Source organism: Haliaeetus albicilla, chromosome 10 (genome assembly GCF_947461875.1).
Source record: "Haliaeetus albicilla chromosome 10, bHalAlb1.1, whole genome shotgun sequence".
Taxonomy (NCBI): Eukaryota; Metazoa; Chordata; class Aves; order Accipitriformes; family Accipitridae; genus Haliaeetus; species Haliaeetus albicilla.
The window spans coordinates 8,169,495-8,184,741 of record NC_091492.1 but is presented as its reverse complement, the minus strand read 5'-3'; the positions used below and the strand labels follow the sequence as shown (position 1 = coordinate 8,184,741).

The window sequence follows — 15,247 nt, the reverse complement described above, 5'->3', positions numbered from 1 at the left end:
TAATGCCAGTTCTTACACCAGATTTCATCAGGCTTGATTTGAAGGAAGTTGTAGGCTTGAAACCGTAAAGTTCATTGTTAGAAAGGTAGCTCCAGTGGGAAAAAAAGGCAAAAAGCAAATCGTCTGAAATTTTACTCTTTGAGTCATGAACAAATTCTTCTGAAAAGTTAAACAAGTGATTTGCAAGTTATCAAAACTGTCCGTGCTGGACTACCTCCCCATGGAAAAAAAATTGATACTTTCTTTAATAGTAATCCCAGAAAAACATTCTGACATGCTTGTTTTTATTTTCTTCAATAGGCAATCAAAGAAACGTGCTTGTGAGGGAAAGAACATTCTAATATCCCCATCATCTTTTCCCCTTTCCTTTCAAACTGAAAAGAGTACATCTCTTCACTTCTCTGTTGTGTTCAGCTACTCTTTTACAAGTGGGTTGTGAAACCAGAACTCCCACTGACATAGAATCAGAGACAGGCTTAAGATTTTAGAGGTGGTTCTGAAGTCCTGAGAAATCCCTCAAAAGCTGTATGCTTTTAGCTGTGCTGAATTGCTACTGTCTTCAGATCTAATCTTTCCAGCAGTTGATTTTCCCTTTATCCCATGTGACCAGACTTCTCCCATAGGAGAAATTATGGTTCCGATTTTCCTGAAATTCTGTAACTCTTATTCCCACAGTGGCACAAAAATGGGTCACACTTTGAATCCTGTTTACGCTAGCTTCCCAAACTTATTCATTGCTTTTATCATGCAGATGGTTGTATGTAAGAAAACATATTTGTTAGATGTAAATTTTAGCTGCTTGGGGTCTCTGGCTCTATGTAATATCTAGCCTAATGTCACCACAGGACAACATTTATGTTTTCATTTAAAAATAAAGTAAGCAGATGGGACTTCTCTCATCCATAGAGTAGTAAATTAAAAACAAAAGTAACAATTTTTTTAATGTGGTACTCTGCTGGGATGAGACTTTGGCATTATGACATCTGGTCTAATTTGAGTATTCCAGTAGCTGCTGTACAGCATTTACTAAAACACTGAAACGAAGCCTGCTAATATTATTTTCGCATAATCCCTGTGAACATGCACACAGAAAGTCTGTGCTTACCCACCTCTCAGCAAAATAAAAAAGCCTAGTACAGACTTAGTTAGTTTCATGGCGTATGTCAAGTAATAATCATTATAGGTGAAACACTGTCATACAAAGTCCATTTGAGATTATCTGTCCATGAAGACAATGGGAAAAAGGAGAAAAGAGATACCAGTCTCCCAGTTTGTATCTTCGAAAATTTCTTCCCAGGTGAACACTTTTTCTCAGTAATATTTACAACTCCAATTTTCTGTGAATCTTCCAACCATCAGGGCAAGTTATTGAGATTCCACTGAATATTCAAAATGTTTCTTCAATAGGTAGAGACCTTATGGTGCCAAGAAACTTACCAATATTAACTTTTGTCCTTTAATTTTAAACTATTAAAACTTGTCATCTTTAACCAGACACAAAGCATGACTAGTAAATGATTAAATACTTTTTGAGAGTTCAACATAACATGCCACAGATACGCCATAAAATTGAAATGCCTTTTCTATCTAAATACAAAATCCAAGTAAACACACTAAATAGATAAATGGGCAGATTGCAGTTTCCAGGAAATAATGCCTTTTGCTCTACTATGGAATAAAAAAGTTCTCATTTGTAAGTCATTGACTCTAATCTGGTCAAAAAATTACCTGCTGGAAACTGTTGCAGTTGCTAGTTGGTCTCAGGCCAACTGTTAGTAAGAAAATCAAGACAGGCTTCTTGCTCAGAGGTAAAGCAATCTAGCAGATACATGACTGGACAAACTTTGAAGAACTGAGCTCCATTCTTTGCTTGACTGCTGGCCGAACTGATGGCAAGTCACAGCTGTGCTATGTCCATAAAATGCCTAAGATTCTCCATCTGTAACAAAGGAATAAGGTTAGTGTTAGTAATATTTCTAAGTGGTATTTTCATGGTGCTTTGAAAAAAACCCCGAAGTAGTGTGATTTGTTTGGGGGTGGGTGTGGTTTTTTCCAGCAAGTAACTAGTTCAGCCAACAGTGAGAGAATGCATTTGTCTCTTATCCTTTACGTTCCAGTTTGGAACTGAGTCACAAGTGCTGAGGTCAGTAGGAATGCAGTGACCTTCCAGACATGATGGATGACTTCCAGCTCCAGCTCCGTACACCCCACTACCTTTTCATGAGCACTAAGGGTACTTAGAAAGGAGACATTCTCTTAGATTTTTCAGGAAAACTCTTTTGGCAAATCCAGCCAAAATACAAGTTTCTTTTTATATACTTACATGTCTTTTTTAGGGAAAATTAACACTGTATCATCAACCTGAGAGGAATTGCTTTTTTTCAGTAAGATTGTATTAGGACTTTACAAGCATTTACCTTCTGCTTCTAGCTAAGGAAAATGAACAGTTAGTAATATTAAGTGATATGAGAAAACAGCAAGCCTTGTATTTATTCAAAGGTTATGCAATTACTTTAGTTGATATTTTTGTTCTGTGACAATAATGATACAATATTTTACACAAATATAATGAATAATGAATATTGTGAATGCTGATATTTTAAGGAATTGTATTGAGAGAAGAAAAAAATCGTTTGGTCTTAGGTGTTAGTTGCTTGCTGGCTGGGGTTAAACCACGACAGGTGTCATACAAATTTGCTGTGCAAGAGAAAACACGATGAATAAATACACTACATAGTCTTATATGGGTAATCTCATATGCGTAGTGACCCTGGAACTGGGACTCTGTGCAGGGGCAGGGCAACGTCAAAATTTATACAATTTTAGAATTTAGATGCTAACATGGAAAATGAACTTTCTTCCTGAATCAGCCAGCATGTCTATACTTTCAATGGAAGTAGCTAGTACGTAATGTTCAAAGGACTTTGAGCTGCCTTCTTTTCAGACAGCTAACCATATTCCATATTAGTATTGGTCAAATGCAAACTTTTTTCATGAAGAATTTTGAACAAAGATATCTTATAATTTTTTTCTTTTGCTTTTTGCTTTTCAGTCTAGATTTTATGGTAGGAATAGAGAACTGGAGTCCAAAAGCAAGCATGGATAGAGGGCCATTTAAAGTACCCATTTGGAAACCTGAAGGATCATGTATGTCTTAAATAACACTTCCTTCTGTAGACTTAAGGTAGGGGGAAATGCTAACCTTCGTTCAGGGTTTCTTTTGAAAAAATAAGGACAATTTCCTTCTTTTAGACAGATAGCTAAAAAGTAGACGTTTCTTCTTCTACCCTCATTCATCTCAGTAGCTAAACTACTCACTGAAGAGGTAGGGTACTTCAGTTCACAGCTTCTTCTATCCAGGGAATTGAAATTCAAATTCAAATCCTTATCTGTCTTTCTGGAGAGTGCTTCATCACCACTGTATGTTGCACCCTGTGAGAGAGCGTTTTTCTCAGGTTTTTTTAGGGAAGCAGTTTATTTTGCATAACCTACTAATTAGGGAGCAGATGCACTCCTTTACAATCTAATCCTATGGTTAGGACACTTTCCTGGGAGGGAGGAAAAATGTAGATTCAGATTCCCTAAAATATGGGAAGTAATTCAAAACAGATCTCCTGTACTCCGCTGTGTTCTGAGAACTGGATATAAAGAGTTACCACTGATTATCACTCTTGTATTCTTTCATACCACAATTTAAACTTATCTTGAAATTAAAAATGAGCATTTTGCGCTGGAACAGTTCTGTTCTTTAGCAGTAATGGAGAAAATAGAATCTGGTCTTTGCAAGTAGCATTCCCATGTGGGGTCCAGAAATGTATTTTATTGTCTTTAGGGCAAGAACTAATTCAGAGAAAGGCTCTTTGATTTGGTACCTATGAATCTTGACCTTGACCTAGAAAGTCTATCCTCACTGTTGCATGAGGGGCAATTAAACTTCTATGAAGCAAAACCTCCCTATCATAACAAAGTATGTCAAGTGTATCAGAGCTCAAACCTCCAACCTCATTTTATGCCCTTTAAATGTGCCAAGCTGCCTCACATTAATTTGAATAAATTGAGAACAACAGCATTTAATAGGTTTGAGAAACTTGAAAGTTTCTTTAATCTGTTTTGGGTTGTTTGGGTTTGGGTTTTTTTGTTGAGGGGAGAGTAGGTTTCCAAAGACACAGATTTCCAAAACTAGTCATGGGTCTCAGACATTTAACTGAACTACACTGGCCTAAGAAGTTACTGTGCACCAACTGAATCTCATAGCTGTTAGTAATGGCTCGTGTGCTCACTAATAGCCTTCCCTGCTTCTGAGCTAATATGACTTAGGGAAAAGCTCAGAGTAACAGACTATTGCATTTTACCTGGGGAGGGGAGCAGGCTAGACTACACACATGAACTGTTCTATTATGGCAGCTCACCTGATAGGAAGTAATTTATTAAGCTTCTATTACTAAGTGCTTAACACAGTGATCACTGCTATCCTTTCACAGACTCCAAGGAGGTGGGAAGTATCCCCAATGAGAGCACATACTGTTGAACAAATCATGGTCAGACAGCTCACTGTTTTCTTACATAAAGCAAAGATGCTTTTAAAATTCAAGTGGATCCATGGATCCTCAGATTCACACTGTGCGTGAAGGAGCACAACCAAAAAATCTCTGATACTCTGTTTTTTGTCAGTAGTGTCTGACCACAGTAAAGTTTTGCTTGTCTCCAAGAAATACAGGTAATCATTGTGTTGCTGAGATCTACGCTTAAATATGCCTTGTTTTCTTATATACCCGAATGAAATGCATCCAGAAGCCCTTTTTATATTACATCCTTGAAAATGAGAAATTTTACAACAGGAAAGAGGGTCCTTGATGCTGAAAATGACACGTAACTCAGCATACAGTTTTCCTAGTAAAATCAATGCTTCTGGAATGCTGCATCACACGGTTTTGCAATTTTGCATTGATCTCATTCACCCCATTTCCCATAAGAGCCTTTCTGAAATACTGCTGTTGAGTAATACGCTCGCTAGTATGAAAGGGAATAGAGAAGGAGTAACCTTTGCTGCTTGAGTAAAATGCAGAATGACATAAAGCATCCAATTCAGCCTCCTTTAGGGTGTTTAAGACACAGAACTCATTTTTCTGGATGAAAAGCAGACAGTGACACTGCCAGCAGCAACTGTGTCAGCTCAGGTTCTCCCAGCAGGAGGGACATACAGGGTGGCTGGAGAGGGAAACAACAGATGCCACAAATGGAAGTGCTCATTTAGAGCCCATGTTTAACTACATAAAATGAGACGCAGGCCATGTAAAAGTTAACGGTGACTCTTCAAAACGTAACAAATGCAACTGATCAATAATGAAAAGTATAGAACAATTAAGATCTGTTTAAACTGGGGGTCCCTGCTTGCATCCAAACCATCCAGATCTAGATGTGGATGAATAATGAATAGCTTGGTTTGGTATCTTAACCACAAAAACATTCAAGAGAAAAATCAAAACACAGTTTAGGGAAGTACGAAAGGGAAATGTTTTGAGCAGAAAAACCTTTCCCCTCCTTCCAGAATACCTTAATAAATTACATAATAATTGCATGGTATGTCATATTGTTCAATCAAAATGTTTTATATCCTATTTTATATTTATCCCCATTTAAAGAGTTTTTCTGTTGTGTCTATTTTTAAAGGAAAAATTATATTTAGAAGTTTTTAGGAACCAAAATATCAGAATGAACTAGATATATATTTTTAAAGAAGAAAAAAAAAAAAGGAATTTTAAAGAGACATGCACAATACAATATACATTATTTCTAAGTAGACTATGTTAACATTTTATACTGCTTAGCACTCAGATGATCACTACAGGATAGGACTTATGTCATACTATATACATATGATAAATTAGAAATTAATTTTAATGAAAGACAAAATATTAAAGAAGCAGAGCTATTAAATATTTAGATCATGACTGCCTTATAGTGGTGAAGGTCAACTAAAATAAAATTCATCACATTTTTTTCAAAGTCATCTAGATATATTTGGATGCTCCTCAAGCCATTAAAATAAGAGTGATGGCTATTGATACGTTTAGCATTTTCCCAGTACTCTCTTATTATTAGAATTGCTCTGTGAACAAAGCTGGTTTTGTTAACTTGAGACCAATTAATAAAGCAGTGTCTGCCATGACCTGTAGATCATCAAAACACTGATTAGGAGGGCTATAGTAACTTTGTTTCTCTGTATAAAGAAGTCATCATTTCCACGGCCTAGTAGAGAAACAAAAATTTACCTACAAACCCTACCTACTATTTAAAGGAAGGGAAAAGATGTGAATTACTATAGTTAGGGGGAAATGTTTTTTTTTTTCCTTTTTTATTTTTTTAAATGATAACATTCTCTCCATCTACTTATAAAGATGGTAGATACTTCATGTTTTTGTTATAGTCCTTCATTACATATTATTCTGTAATGCATTCTGTCATAATAGCTTTTAGTTGAAGTTCAGATTAATCTCTAGGTTGTGATTCAATCGGAAATGTAGCATGTCTGCTTACCTGCACTAGAAAAGTGCAGAAATCTATATACAGCAACAAGGCAAAAAGATAGGGCAAGGTCCACAGCCCTGCATTATTGGTGGGATACTTTGCCATACTAGGTTTCCACTGTTTAATGAAACCCAAAATAGGGACCATGCAATTCAGTCCACTGGCAGATGAAGAACTGCAGTTAAGCTCGTGTTTTCTCAGGACTGCTCTTTCTCCACTCATGCCTCCTCTTTTACTTTGAACACTTACATGAAATCAGTCTCTTCAGTCCCTCAGATGTTTTTCCCATAAAGCAGTTACCTGATAGCACTCCCATCATCTTAGTATGAGCCTTAGATGTGGCTTGAATAGTACACAGCTCCACACAGGGTGAGTTTCACTTGGTTGAGTGCCAGAAGAGAGATGCAAATAGCTTGAGATGGCCCATGATGAAGATTACAAGTAGCACTTAAATGTCATTGTTTCCATGACCTATTTCACTTCATGAGTGCACTGGGGTTAAAAATACTGTTCTGTCTGCTGCACAGTGTGTTTGTGATTGGGGCAGACTATATCTGTCAGAGAGAGAGAACTATAGACAAATATAGCTAGATTAGATGTGCCAAGGCTGACTTCCACTGAGACGTGCTTTGTACAGCTTCTTCTGTCTTGAGCTCACCTGGTAAATCAGTTGTTTTCAGACCACCAGAGTCCCAGGATGAGCCTCAGCTGTGGTAACATTTAGGATGCACACACAGCTATTCTGGGTCCTGCATGGGAAATTCTGCTAATTGGGTAAACCCACTCTACTGTACAGGCACCAACTGGCAGACACAACTTTCACAATGAGAGAGATCCATAATTTTCAAATGTAACTAACAATTTGTGACAATAAAGCAGCAACAGGAGCCAAGCTGCTGGCACTTCTTCTTGTCACCTCTTTCAAGCACAGTAACTAGAATTTGCATTTGTTTCTTTTCCAAAGGCAGTTACTTACTTTATAAAGTAGGCATTTAATGCATGCAGTTTCTTTGGCACAATTTTTATTTTTAAGCCAAAGTCTCTAAAGAGTTTAGTGTTGTCTCTCTTAAGAAAAGAACCCAAAGAGTATTTAATTAACACTGTATCAAACCAGAGGTATGTCATCATCCACACACAGAGTAGAGATCAGAACTGTCTCAAAAAGGGTAAGTAACATAATTGTGATACAGGAAAGTGAGGATGATGGAAGTATACAGAATTATGGGTGACAGACACAATAAAACAAAACCCCTTGTTTAAACTTTCTAATGGCGACAAAGCGCACTTTAAACTCACAAAAGCTAACCGTTTATCAATGTACAGTGTAACTGTCCATTGTCATTCATGATATAGTATCTTGGTTAAACAGTTAGCTACATCTGTGTCTCTCTTGTCCAGTGCATATCCCTATCTCTTAGGGCTCCTTTGAGGGGAGTTTACAATTTTTTCATTTTTAGACCAGGCCCTGGGCTACGATACACAGGATATCAATCATTCTTACCCTGGAGGTTAAATTCCACAAAAAAGTCTTATGCATGGAGGAGGGTCAGTGCCAAAATAACATTTTTAGAAGAAAAGTATTCTTTATTTGGCATTTGGCTGTGGGCATAAATCTTTAAAGACAAAAAGAAAAAAAAAAAAAAAGGCAGAAAACTGGGGGGGAGGTTTTTAAACGCTGGCTTAAGCATCGGTAGGGAGTAGGTAGACTAAGTAGGGGTAGCTTTTTCAGATACCCTAAGTTCATTACCCTGGTTCCCCTGTGACAGACTTCACAAGGAGAGCCAACAGGCAGATGAAGAAACATTAACCTGAGCTGGTACTTTCATACAGCACTGTGTTGCACTGTGGAGTATACTAGTTCAAACTCCAAACGGCTTATTGCTGTAGTAGCACAGAGCTAGCTCTGAGCGAAGACCATCTGCCTCTCAGCGGCACACATTAGGCATCCCAGCACCATGTTGATGTAAACATACTGCTTTAAGTTCTGGAAGCAGCTCCTGCATAGTTGCTCAGTGCTCCACTGTGCAGCAAAGACTGGCCCTCTCTCTTCTTAAATAACTCCTACTTCAAATCTTGCCATTTTGGTTTGGTTTGGTTTTTTTGTTTGGTGTTTTTGTGGGGGGAGTCCTTAATCATTTTTTGTCAGAACAAGTTTCATAGGCTGTCTGGAAAAGGAGGTAGAGTCATTAAATCTATCAGTTCTTAACAGTCGTTTCTTAACAGCTCCTAAATGTCACTTGATGGATGGCTGTCTGGAATGATATCCTCCTTCCTGCTGCTATTCCCAACCAAAACCAAGCGATACAAAATGTCTCAGAATCCCAGCAATTACCTATTAGCAATAAATTTATTTACTACACAGCACTCCAGATCTTTTGCAGTCATCTATAATACACTAATCTCATATAGCATTTGAAAAGGATTAGACAGTGTATGGATAATATGCACATTTGCAGTTTTGTTAGACATGAGAGAAAGGGAGAGAGACCCTGAAATGAAGATTCACTGTCAGGGGTTAGAATGAAAAGTCCCCTCTCAGTGGATTACTGGGGCAGGGTGATGGACTGAGTGACCTCTTTAAGGTCCTTTCAGGTTTAAGGTTTTGCCCAGGCCCTTCATGTCCCATCCGTCCCCACCATTCCCACACTGGTTTCTATAATAAATGGGTTTTTGCAATTTCTGTGAAGCATCTGTTAGTGTCCACTGCCAAAAGTAGTATAATGCAGAAGCTGAACTACAGGTCCAACCAGCTAAGACAACTCCTGTGTTCTTTTTGGCCATTTTAATAAAACAAAGGAAAGGAGAACTCATTTGGAAATTTCCTATACACCAAGAAAACACTTAATTTTAAAAATACAACTTGAATTTTATGAGGATAATTCATATCAAATTATTATATAGGCAGAAGCTGCTCTATTTCATTCAGCTTCTCGAGAAAAATAATTATGCTCTTTACAATTTGAAGTGCATTTGTATTCCTTCCAAACAGTCCCATTACAACAAATGAAGTACTTACTATACATCTTTTTCCTGCTGCTTTTCAACTTAAATTTAATTTTCACATAGATTTATTTAAAACAATTCTCAATGTGACTCAGCCAAATGATGGATTTATGGAAGGTTTAGTAAATGTGTAATCTAGTTGAAGTTAAAAATGGCTACTTTGTAATTCTGTGCCTAAATGAAATTACCCACTGTAGCCAGCTAGTGTGCATCCATTTAAAGCCTGTTTCTTGAGGCACATATTCAATCTTAAACTGAAAGAAAGCATAGTACAAATATGTTGCTAAAAGAAAAATGTACATGTACATATATAGCATTACTATTAAGCAAATGTGTTATTTTTTTCTGTTCTCTGAGCCTGCTTGAGCAGTTAATACATATATGTGTGTGTGTGTATACATTTTGTATATGCAGAGAATACACTGTACATATTGATGATGTCGTATTTTTTATTGCTCATAATACATGACTGTCTCTGTCCAATGTAAATAGGTTAAATTTAAGAAGAAAAGTTCAATCAAATGAATGTTGCAGAGCATAAAAATATAGCTCTCACTGCAGAAAAGGTTTGTGACTTTTATTGATAATAGAACAGACTGTGCGAGGACTTTGCCTTGGGCAATGTGTGATTCTGTTCTCTGTTCCATTGTTGGCATTAAATCAGCAGTTACTCCAGAGTTAAGTCTAAAATCAGCCTATCGCTGATAAAAAATGCTTGAGTTCAGCATGAGATGTTGACAAGTTCACTGTTTTTAAGAGGGGCCCCCAAAATTTTCTGAGAGAGAATGTGTCACTGAGGTTTCAAATGGCTACCCAGCATGGAGGTACACTCAACTCACTTATTACTATTCAGGAGTTTTGACCAAGTTATCCACACTAAGTTTGGTCAGGATAAAGTTCATTTCTCCCAACCAAATGTATAAAAATTGAGCTAGTAAATTCTCTGTCCGTATCACCACAACTGTGTACCAACTACAGACTTGGTGTCTAATCCAAAACCCACTGCATACAATTTGTGGAAAAAACTTCCATCTTCCTCACAGTTCTGGATGAGGCCTGTATTTCCTACTGCCATAGTACTTTATGCTATTTATTCAGTGATGTCCTGATTCATATAGAGGGATTTCCATTACCATCGTTGCAGGAATTTGCAGATACACAGAAAGTTTTAACTCCACATCCTCAGAGATACCTAGGCTCCTGAAGTCAGACTGTATTGCGTAGTTTGCATTGTAGCCCATCCAGCATGCAAATTAGACTTCAGTTGTATAAATTACCGAGAGTGAGACTACTTTATTCTTTCTTTAAACAAGACCAAAAAAATCACAAACTGTTTCATCTTCTTTTCCCACTATTTTCATTTTTGATGTTAAAAGGTTGACAGCTGCACACTAAGGAGATAGGCTTACAGTGGAATTACGACAAGGTAAGTGAGTGAACATGCCAGCTCTTTTGAGGTAACTGTCTCTGAGTACGCCTTTAACCCATAGCACCTCAAGGGAAAGGCAGTAGAGTTTATCCAGCATCCACTGAGGGGTTACCTAACGTGCCTGTGTTTCAGGGAAGATGCTGAACTCTGTCCGTTATCACAGGCTGTTTAACTCCATGTAAGATCATACCCTGCTTTACCCTATAATAACTTCTTCATGACTGTGATGTTACTTTTTGATACAGGATTAATGGCGTGCAGCAAATACTCAGATATTGATTATAAGGACTCATTTTTCATTGTTAGTATCTCCTGCCTACTATTAAGCTATACAGCACAGTAAAGTCTGGAATTTAAAACAGTACCATGTTCAAAAAACAGAATTCAGAACTCTTTTGCTTCTCGTTTCTTTGCTTACTTTAAACCACAGAGAATGTACTGAGAAAAAGCTAAAAGGTTTTGATTTGTGATTAAGGCATGGGTTTTAACCAGATACTGTTTTGTAATCCTTTTACCTGTGCATCAGAAATTTCCAACAGACATATTTTATTGCAACAACAGTCCACCAAAACAATGGCTTTACGTCAAACAACCAGCATTTCCTGAACGACAGTACAAAGGGATATGGAGCTCCTAATAGTTTAACTACTGACTTTCTCAAATTTGGTTAGGTTCCCCACATGGCAGCACAAGGGGTTGCTTTCTTTGGAGAATTTTATACTCATGATGTACAATTCCAAAATAATGCTGAAGCCTGGACTTATATAAAAGCTTCTAGAGTTCCTGGATTCTTCAAAAGGCTCATAAAATCTTTGAAGTTGATAGCACCTTCTGTTTTGTCTTCTGTATTCAGTGAAATGGAGGTAGAGAAGGCATTTGGTTTTTGTTACTTTGAAATGAGCCAGTGAAAAGGGCCTGCCATAAACAAAGCTTATGAATAAATGAATACATCTGACAAAGAACTTAATGATCACATGGACTGAGCCCAAATTCTTGATCAATGAATCATGTAGGCTGCTTTGTTTAGGCTTTGGCAAATCAATACTCTATTTTGTTAAACAAGTAAAATAGATTTTTTTGTGGGGGTGCTCTGGATTAATTTTTAAATATAAATTGTCAGACAAAATCTGCAAGGGTGCTTGAGAGTACTGCTTGGAGCTTTTCACATTTCTTTGCTTCTTTGTATTTATTGTCTTGTTATGCTCCTTAACAGGTGACAACAGACAGCAGATGACCAGTTACGGGAAAGAAGCAGTAAAATTTAGAAGACCTTATTGTAGCTACAGAGCTGTGAAAGAGCTCATAACTTATTAGTATGGTATAATTATGTCACTACATTAGAGTGCTATTAAATGAAATGGGATTGGTAAACAGTAGGACCCTCTCCATTTCATTCTCTCCCTGGGCTCATAACACCCAGCACATGAAGTTTTTCTTTTTTCTTTATCATATGATGTTGGAGTTTTATTTGATGCAGGTGATTACATTGTCCCTCAGTGACCTGCCATACCTGTAGCAGGCAAAGCAACTCCAGTATGTAGTTTGTTGGGTTTTTATGACAGAAAGCACAAAAGTCAAGATTCCTAAAGGGATTTAGGTACATAATGATGCAGATAGACCCTGCTCAAGTGCTAAGAAATAAATTTAGGCTGGATGGTAGAAAGTTTCTATCCAGAAGCAAGGTTATGCCAATTCCACGGGAAGAAATTTATTTAAGTAAATAATGTGGGTTCCTGACAGTGGGTAAAACTGGTACCTAGTTTTCAAGAGAACTTGATTGGTTTTTGAAAATTACTCCTGCAATATCAGATGTATCAAAGGTATGAATATCAGATTCTCTTCTGATTCTTGTCCCCACGGCATTTTCAAAATGAATAGCGCAGACTAGGCAATCCACTCCTGCTGAAAGGCAGTGGAATCCTGCTCCCCAGTTTACATTCTGCTCAAGCAATTCTGTAGGTCACACCAGACATCTATGTGCACTTTGAATGCTGTCATGGTTCCCCAATTCTGGCCCCAAAATGTTGGGTCAGACCTGGTGCCATGAAGCATGTGAGTATTGCTGAGTTTGCACCTGTCCTCTTGATACAGGGAACTACTGAAATTCCTGGCTCTAGGGCTCAAAGAGTGAAAAAAACTCTGACTTGGGAAGAGAACAGAAAGTTTCTAACCTTGTCAAGAAAATGACAGTGTCCTGCACTTGATATTGCCTGAACGACATCGCCTCAACAATATTCCTGAAACATCGCTCCTAGATAGTCCTAAGTAGAGACAAAATGCCAAATCTGATTACATAGATCAAAGTGGTCTGCTTCTACAAAGCTCTGAGTACTCACAGCTCACATTGTCAAAATTAGATTTGTGTCTAAGTGGAATTTTTCATCATCATAGCAATTTGTTTTGGGTACTTAACAATGAATTTAGGGGCCTAACTTTAAGTAGCCAACATTGAAAGCTTTGGTTTTCTAAGAAAAGCTACTGCTGCCCAGATTCCCAGAGTTATTTATTACCTTCAGCAGCGTATCTTGTTAAAGAGGGTGTTCAGAACCAACTTTCAGCAGGGAAAACAACCAGTATTGAAATATGGATAAGAAATGACCCCTTCCCCTAGCCCTGTTGATTACTGGTCTTTCATCAAGCTTATATATGCAAATGCCGCCCTGTCAGAAAATGACACTGTGACTTTAATAAGAAAGCTGAACAAGAAACTCCTGTCTGAACTATGAATTAAGCATGCTGTATGGTCACTGCATTGAGTCAGTGAAAGAAAATAAACCAACTATTCTGCAAAAGATAAATTATTACCCCCTAAAATGGTTTACGTTCCCTTGGTTATTTGTAGTGAGTGATTGAAGGTCAGGTAGAGGACACAAGCTATTGAACAGGTCACTGGGGACTCTTCCAGGTTTGGTCTGTTAAAGCTTCACAAGTGTATCAGAAAATTCTGTACAGAATAGGACAAAATGGAGCAAAACAGAGCAAATCCAAATCAAGGATTATGCCTTACAAGAATCTGCAAGCTTAAAGATTGTTAGAGGAGCTAAAAACTGTTTGGTGGTTTGTTATTTTAAAGCTTGAGCTGGGTTATTGGAATGCTAACAATTATTCATAGAAGCAAAAACAAAACAAGAAATTGCCAGCAAGTAAAACATAAGCTTATTCACAAAAGTACAGTATGTATTTTGCAAAGCTCTTGGCTTGATACGCTCAGGCTGAGACCACCCAGAGGCAAACACTCTTTCCATTTAAACAGTAACTAAGGCCTCATAGCACTTCTTAAAATCAGGCATTTTCTCCTATTCTAACATTCTCCCTGATTGCAGATTCACACATTGCTAAAGGTCTTTTTTAAATCCAAGTAGAGCTTGATATTAATAGTGACACGGTTAGTTACTGTCCTTTATCAACTTGGGATCAAATGTTCTAATGAAAATCAATACAGTATTTCCCCATTGTGTCTCTGAAAGCAAGAACAAATACATACATCAGATAAAATGATTATGTTTTCACAAGCGATTAGCATGATTCAAGTGATACACTACTAAAATAACTTTATGCAGAATCAGTGTTTTCTAAAACAGCATTTCACTTTCCCTTTCATTTGTCTACAAATATTTCCATTTTGGCGTATCTTTTATGCAGCAGTATCACATCACAACCCTGCTTCACACTGATCCAAGCCATTAGCATCACCTCCATAATTGGAAGATGCAATCTTACTCATTCACTACAATATTGTTTAGAATTTGTTAACAGTTGGCATGGCAGAGTTGGAATGTCTCACATATTTTAATTTGTTTTATGTAAGCGTAATGTATCTATGTGACTTGTTTTACTTATATATGCTTGCAAAAAATAATATCAATGACTCTATTTTTCCCTGATTTTAAAGTTGGTGAAAATACTCTCCATTGCACAGCTCTCAACACAAGGTTGTATATATTCATGACCAGGACTTCTACGGTCTACTACAACGTAAATAATAATTTGCAATTATAACTTCTCTATCATGTTAATGAAAGGTAAAGAGGCAGCACTAGGTTTCATTGGATGTTTTACCAATACTTCTGAAAGGTGATCAGAAACCAAGTGCAGTGTAAATTTATGCTGCATTTCCAAAAATAGGTAGCAGTCATTCCTTCTGGTGCTGTCACTGCCTGTGCAGTGCTTACAATGCTGAGACCTGAAGACCTTCATTTTACATTTATGCATTTAATGTACTTGTTCTCATATAGATACAAAGACTGACATGCACCACAGAATACTCAGTAATCTGGTAGATAAAGC

At 37.3% G+C, this 15,247-nt stretch overlaps 1 long non-coding RNA gene across 1 annotated transcript in view; it reads left to right on the top strand.

The window, feature by feature from the left end:
• Positions 1-14,844, top strand: part of LOC138687240 (uncharacterized) — a 328,639-nt gene extending 313,795 nt beyond the window's left edge. The window contains exons 6-8 of the long non-coding RNA XR_011326476.1: positions 3,053-3,184; positions 10,908-10,957; positions 12,174-14,844. This is a non-coding gene — a long non-coding RNA (uncharacterized lncRNA). The remainder of the gene's footprint in view (positions 1-3,052; positions 3,185-10,907; positions 10,958-12,173) is intronic.
• The last annotated feature ends 403 nt before the right edge of the window (positions 14,845-15,247 follow it).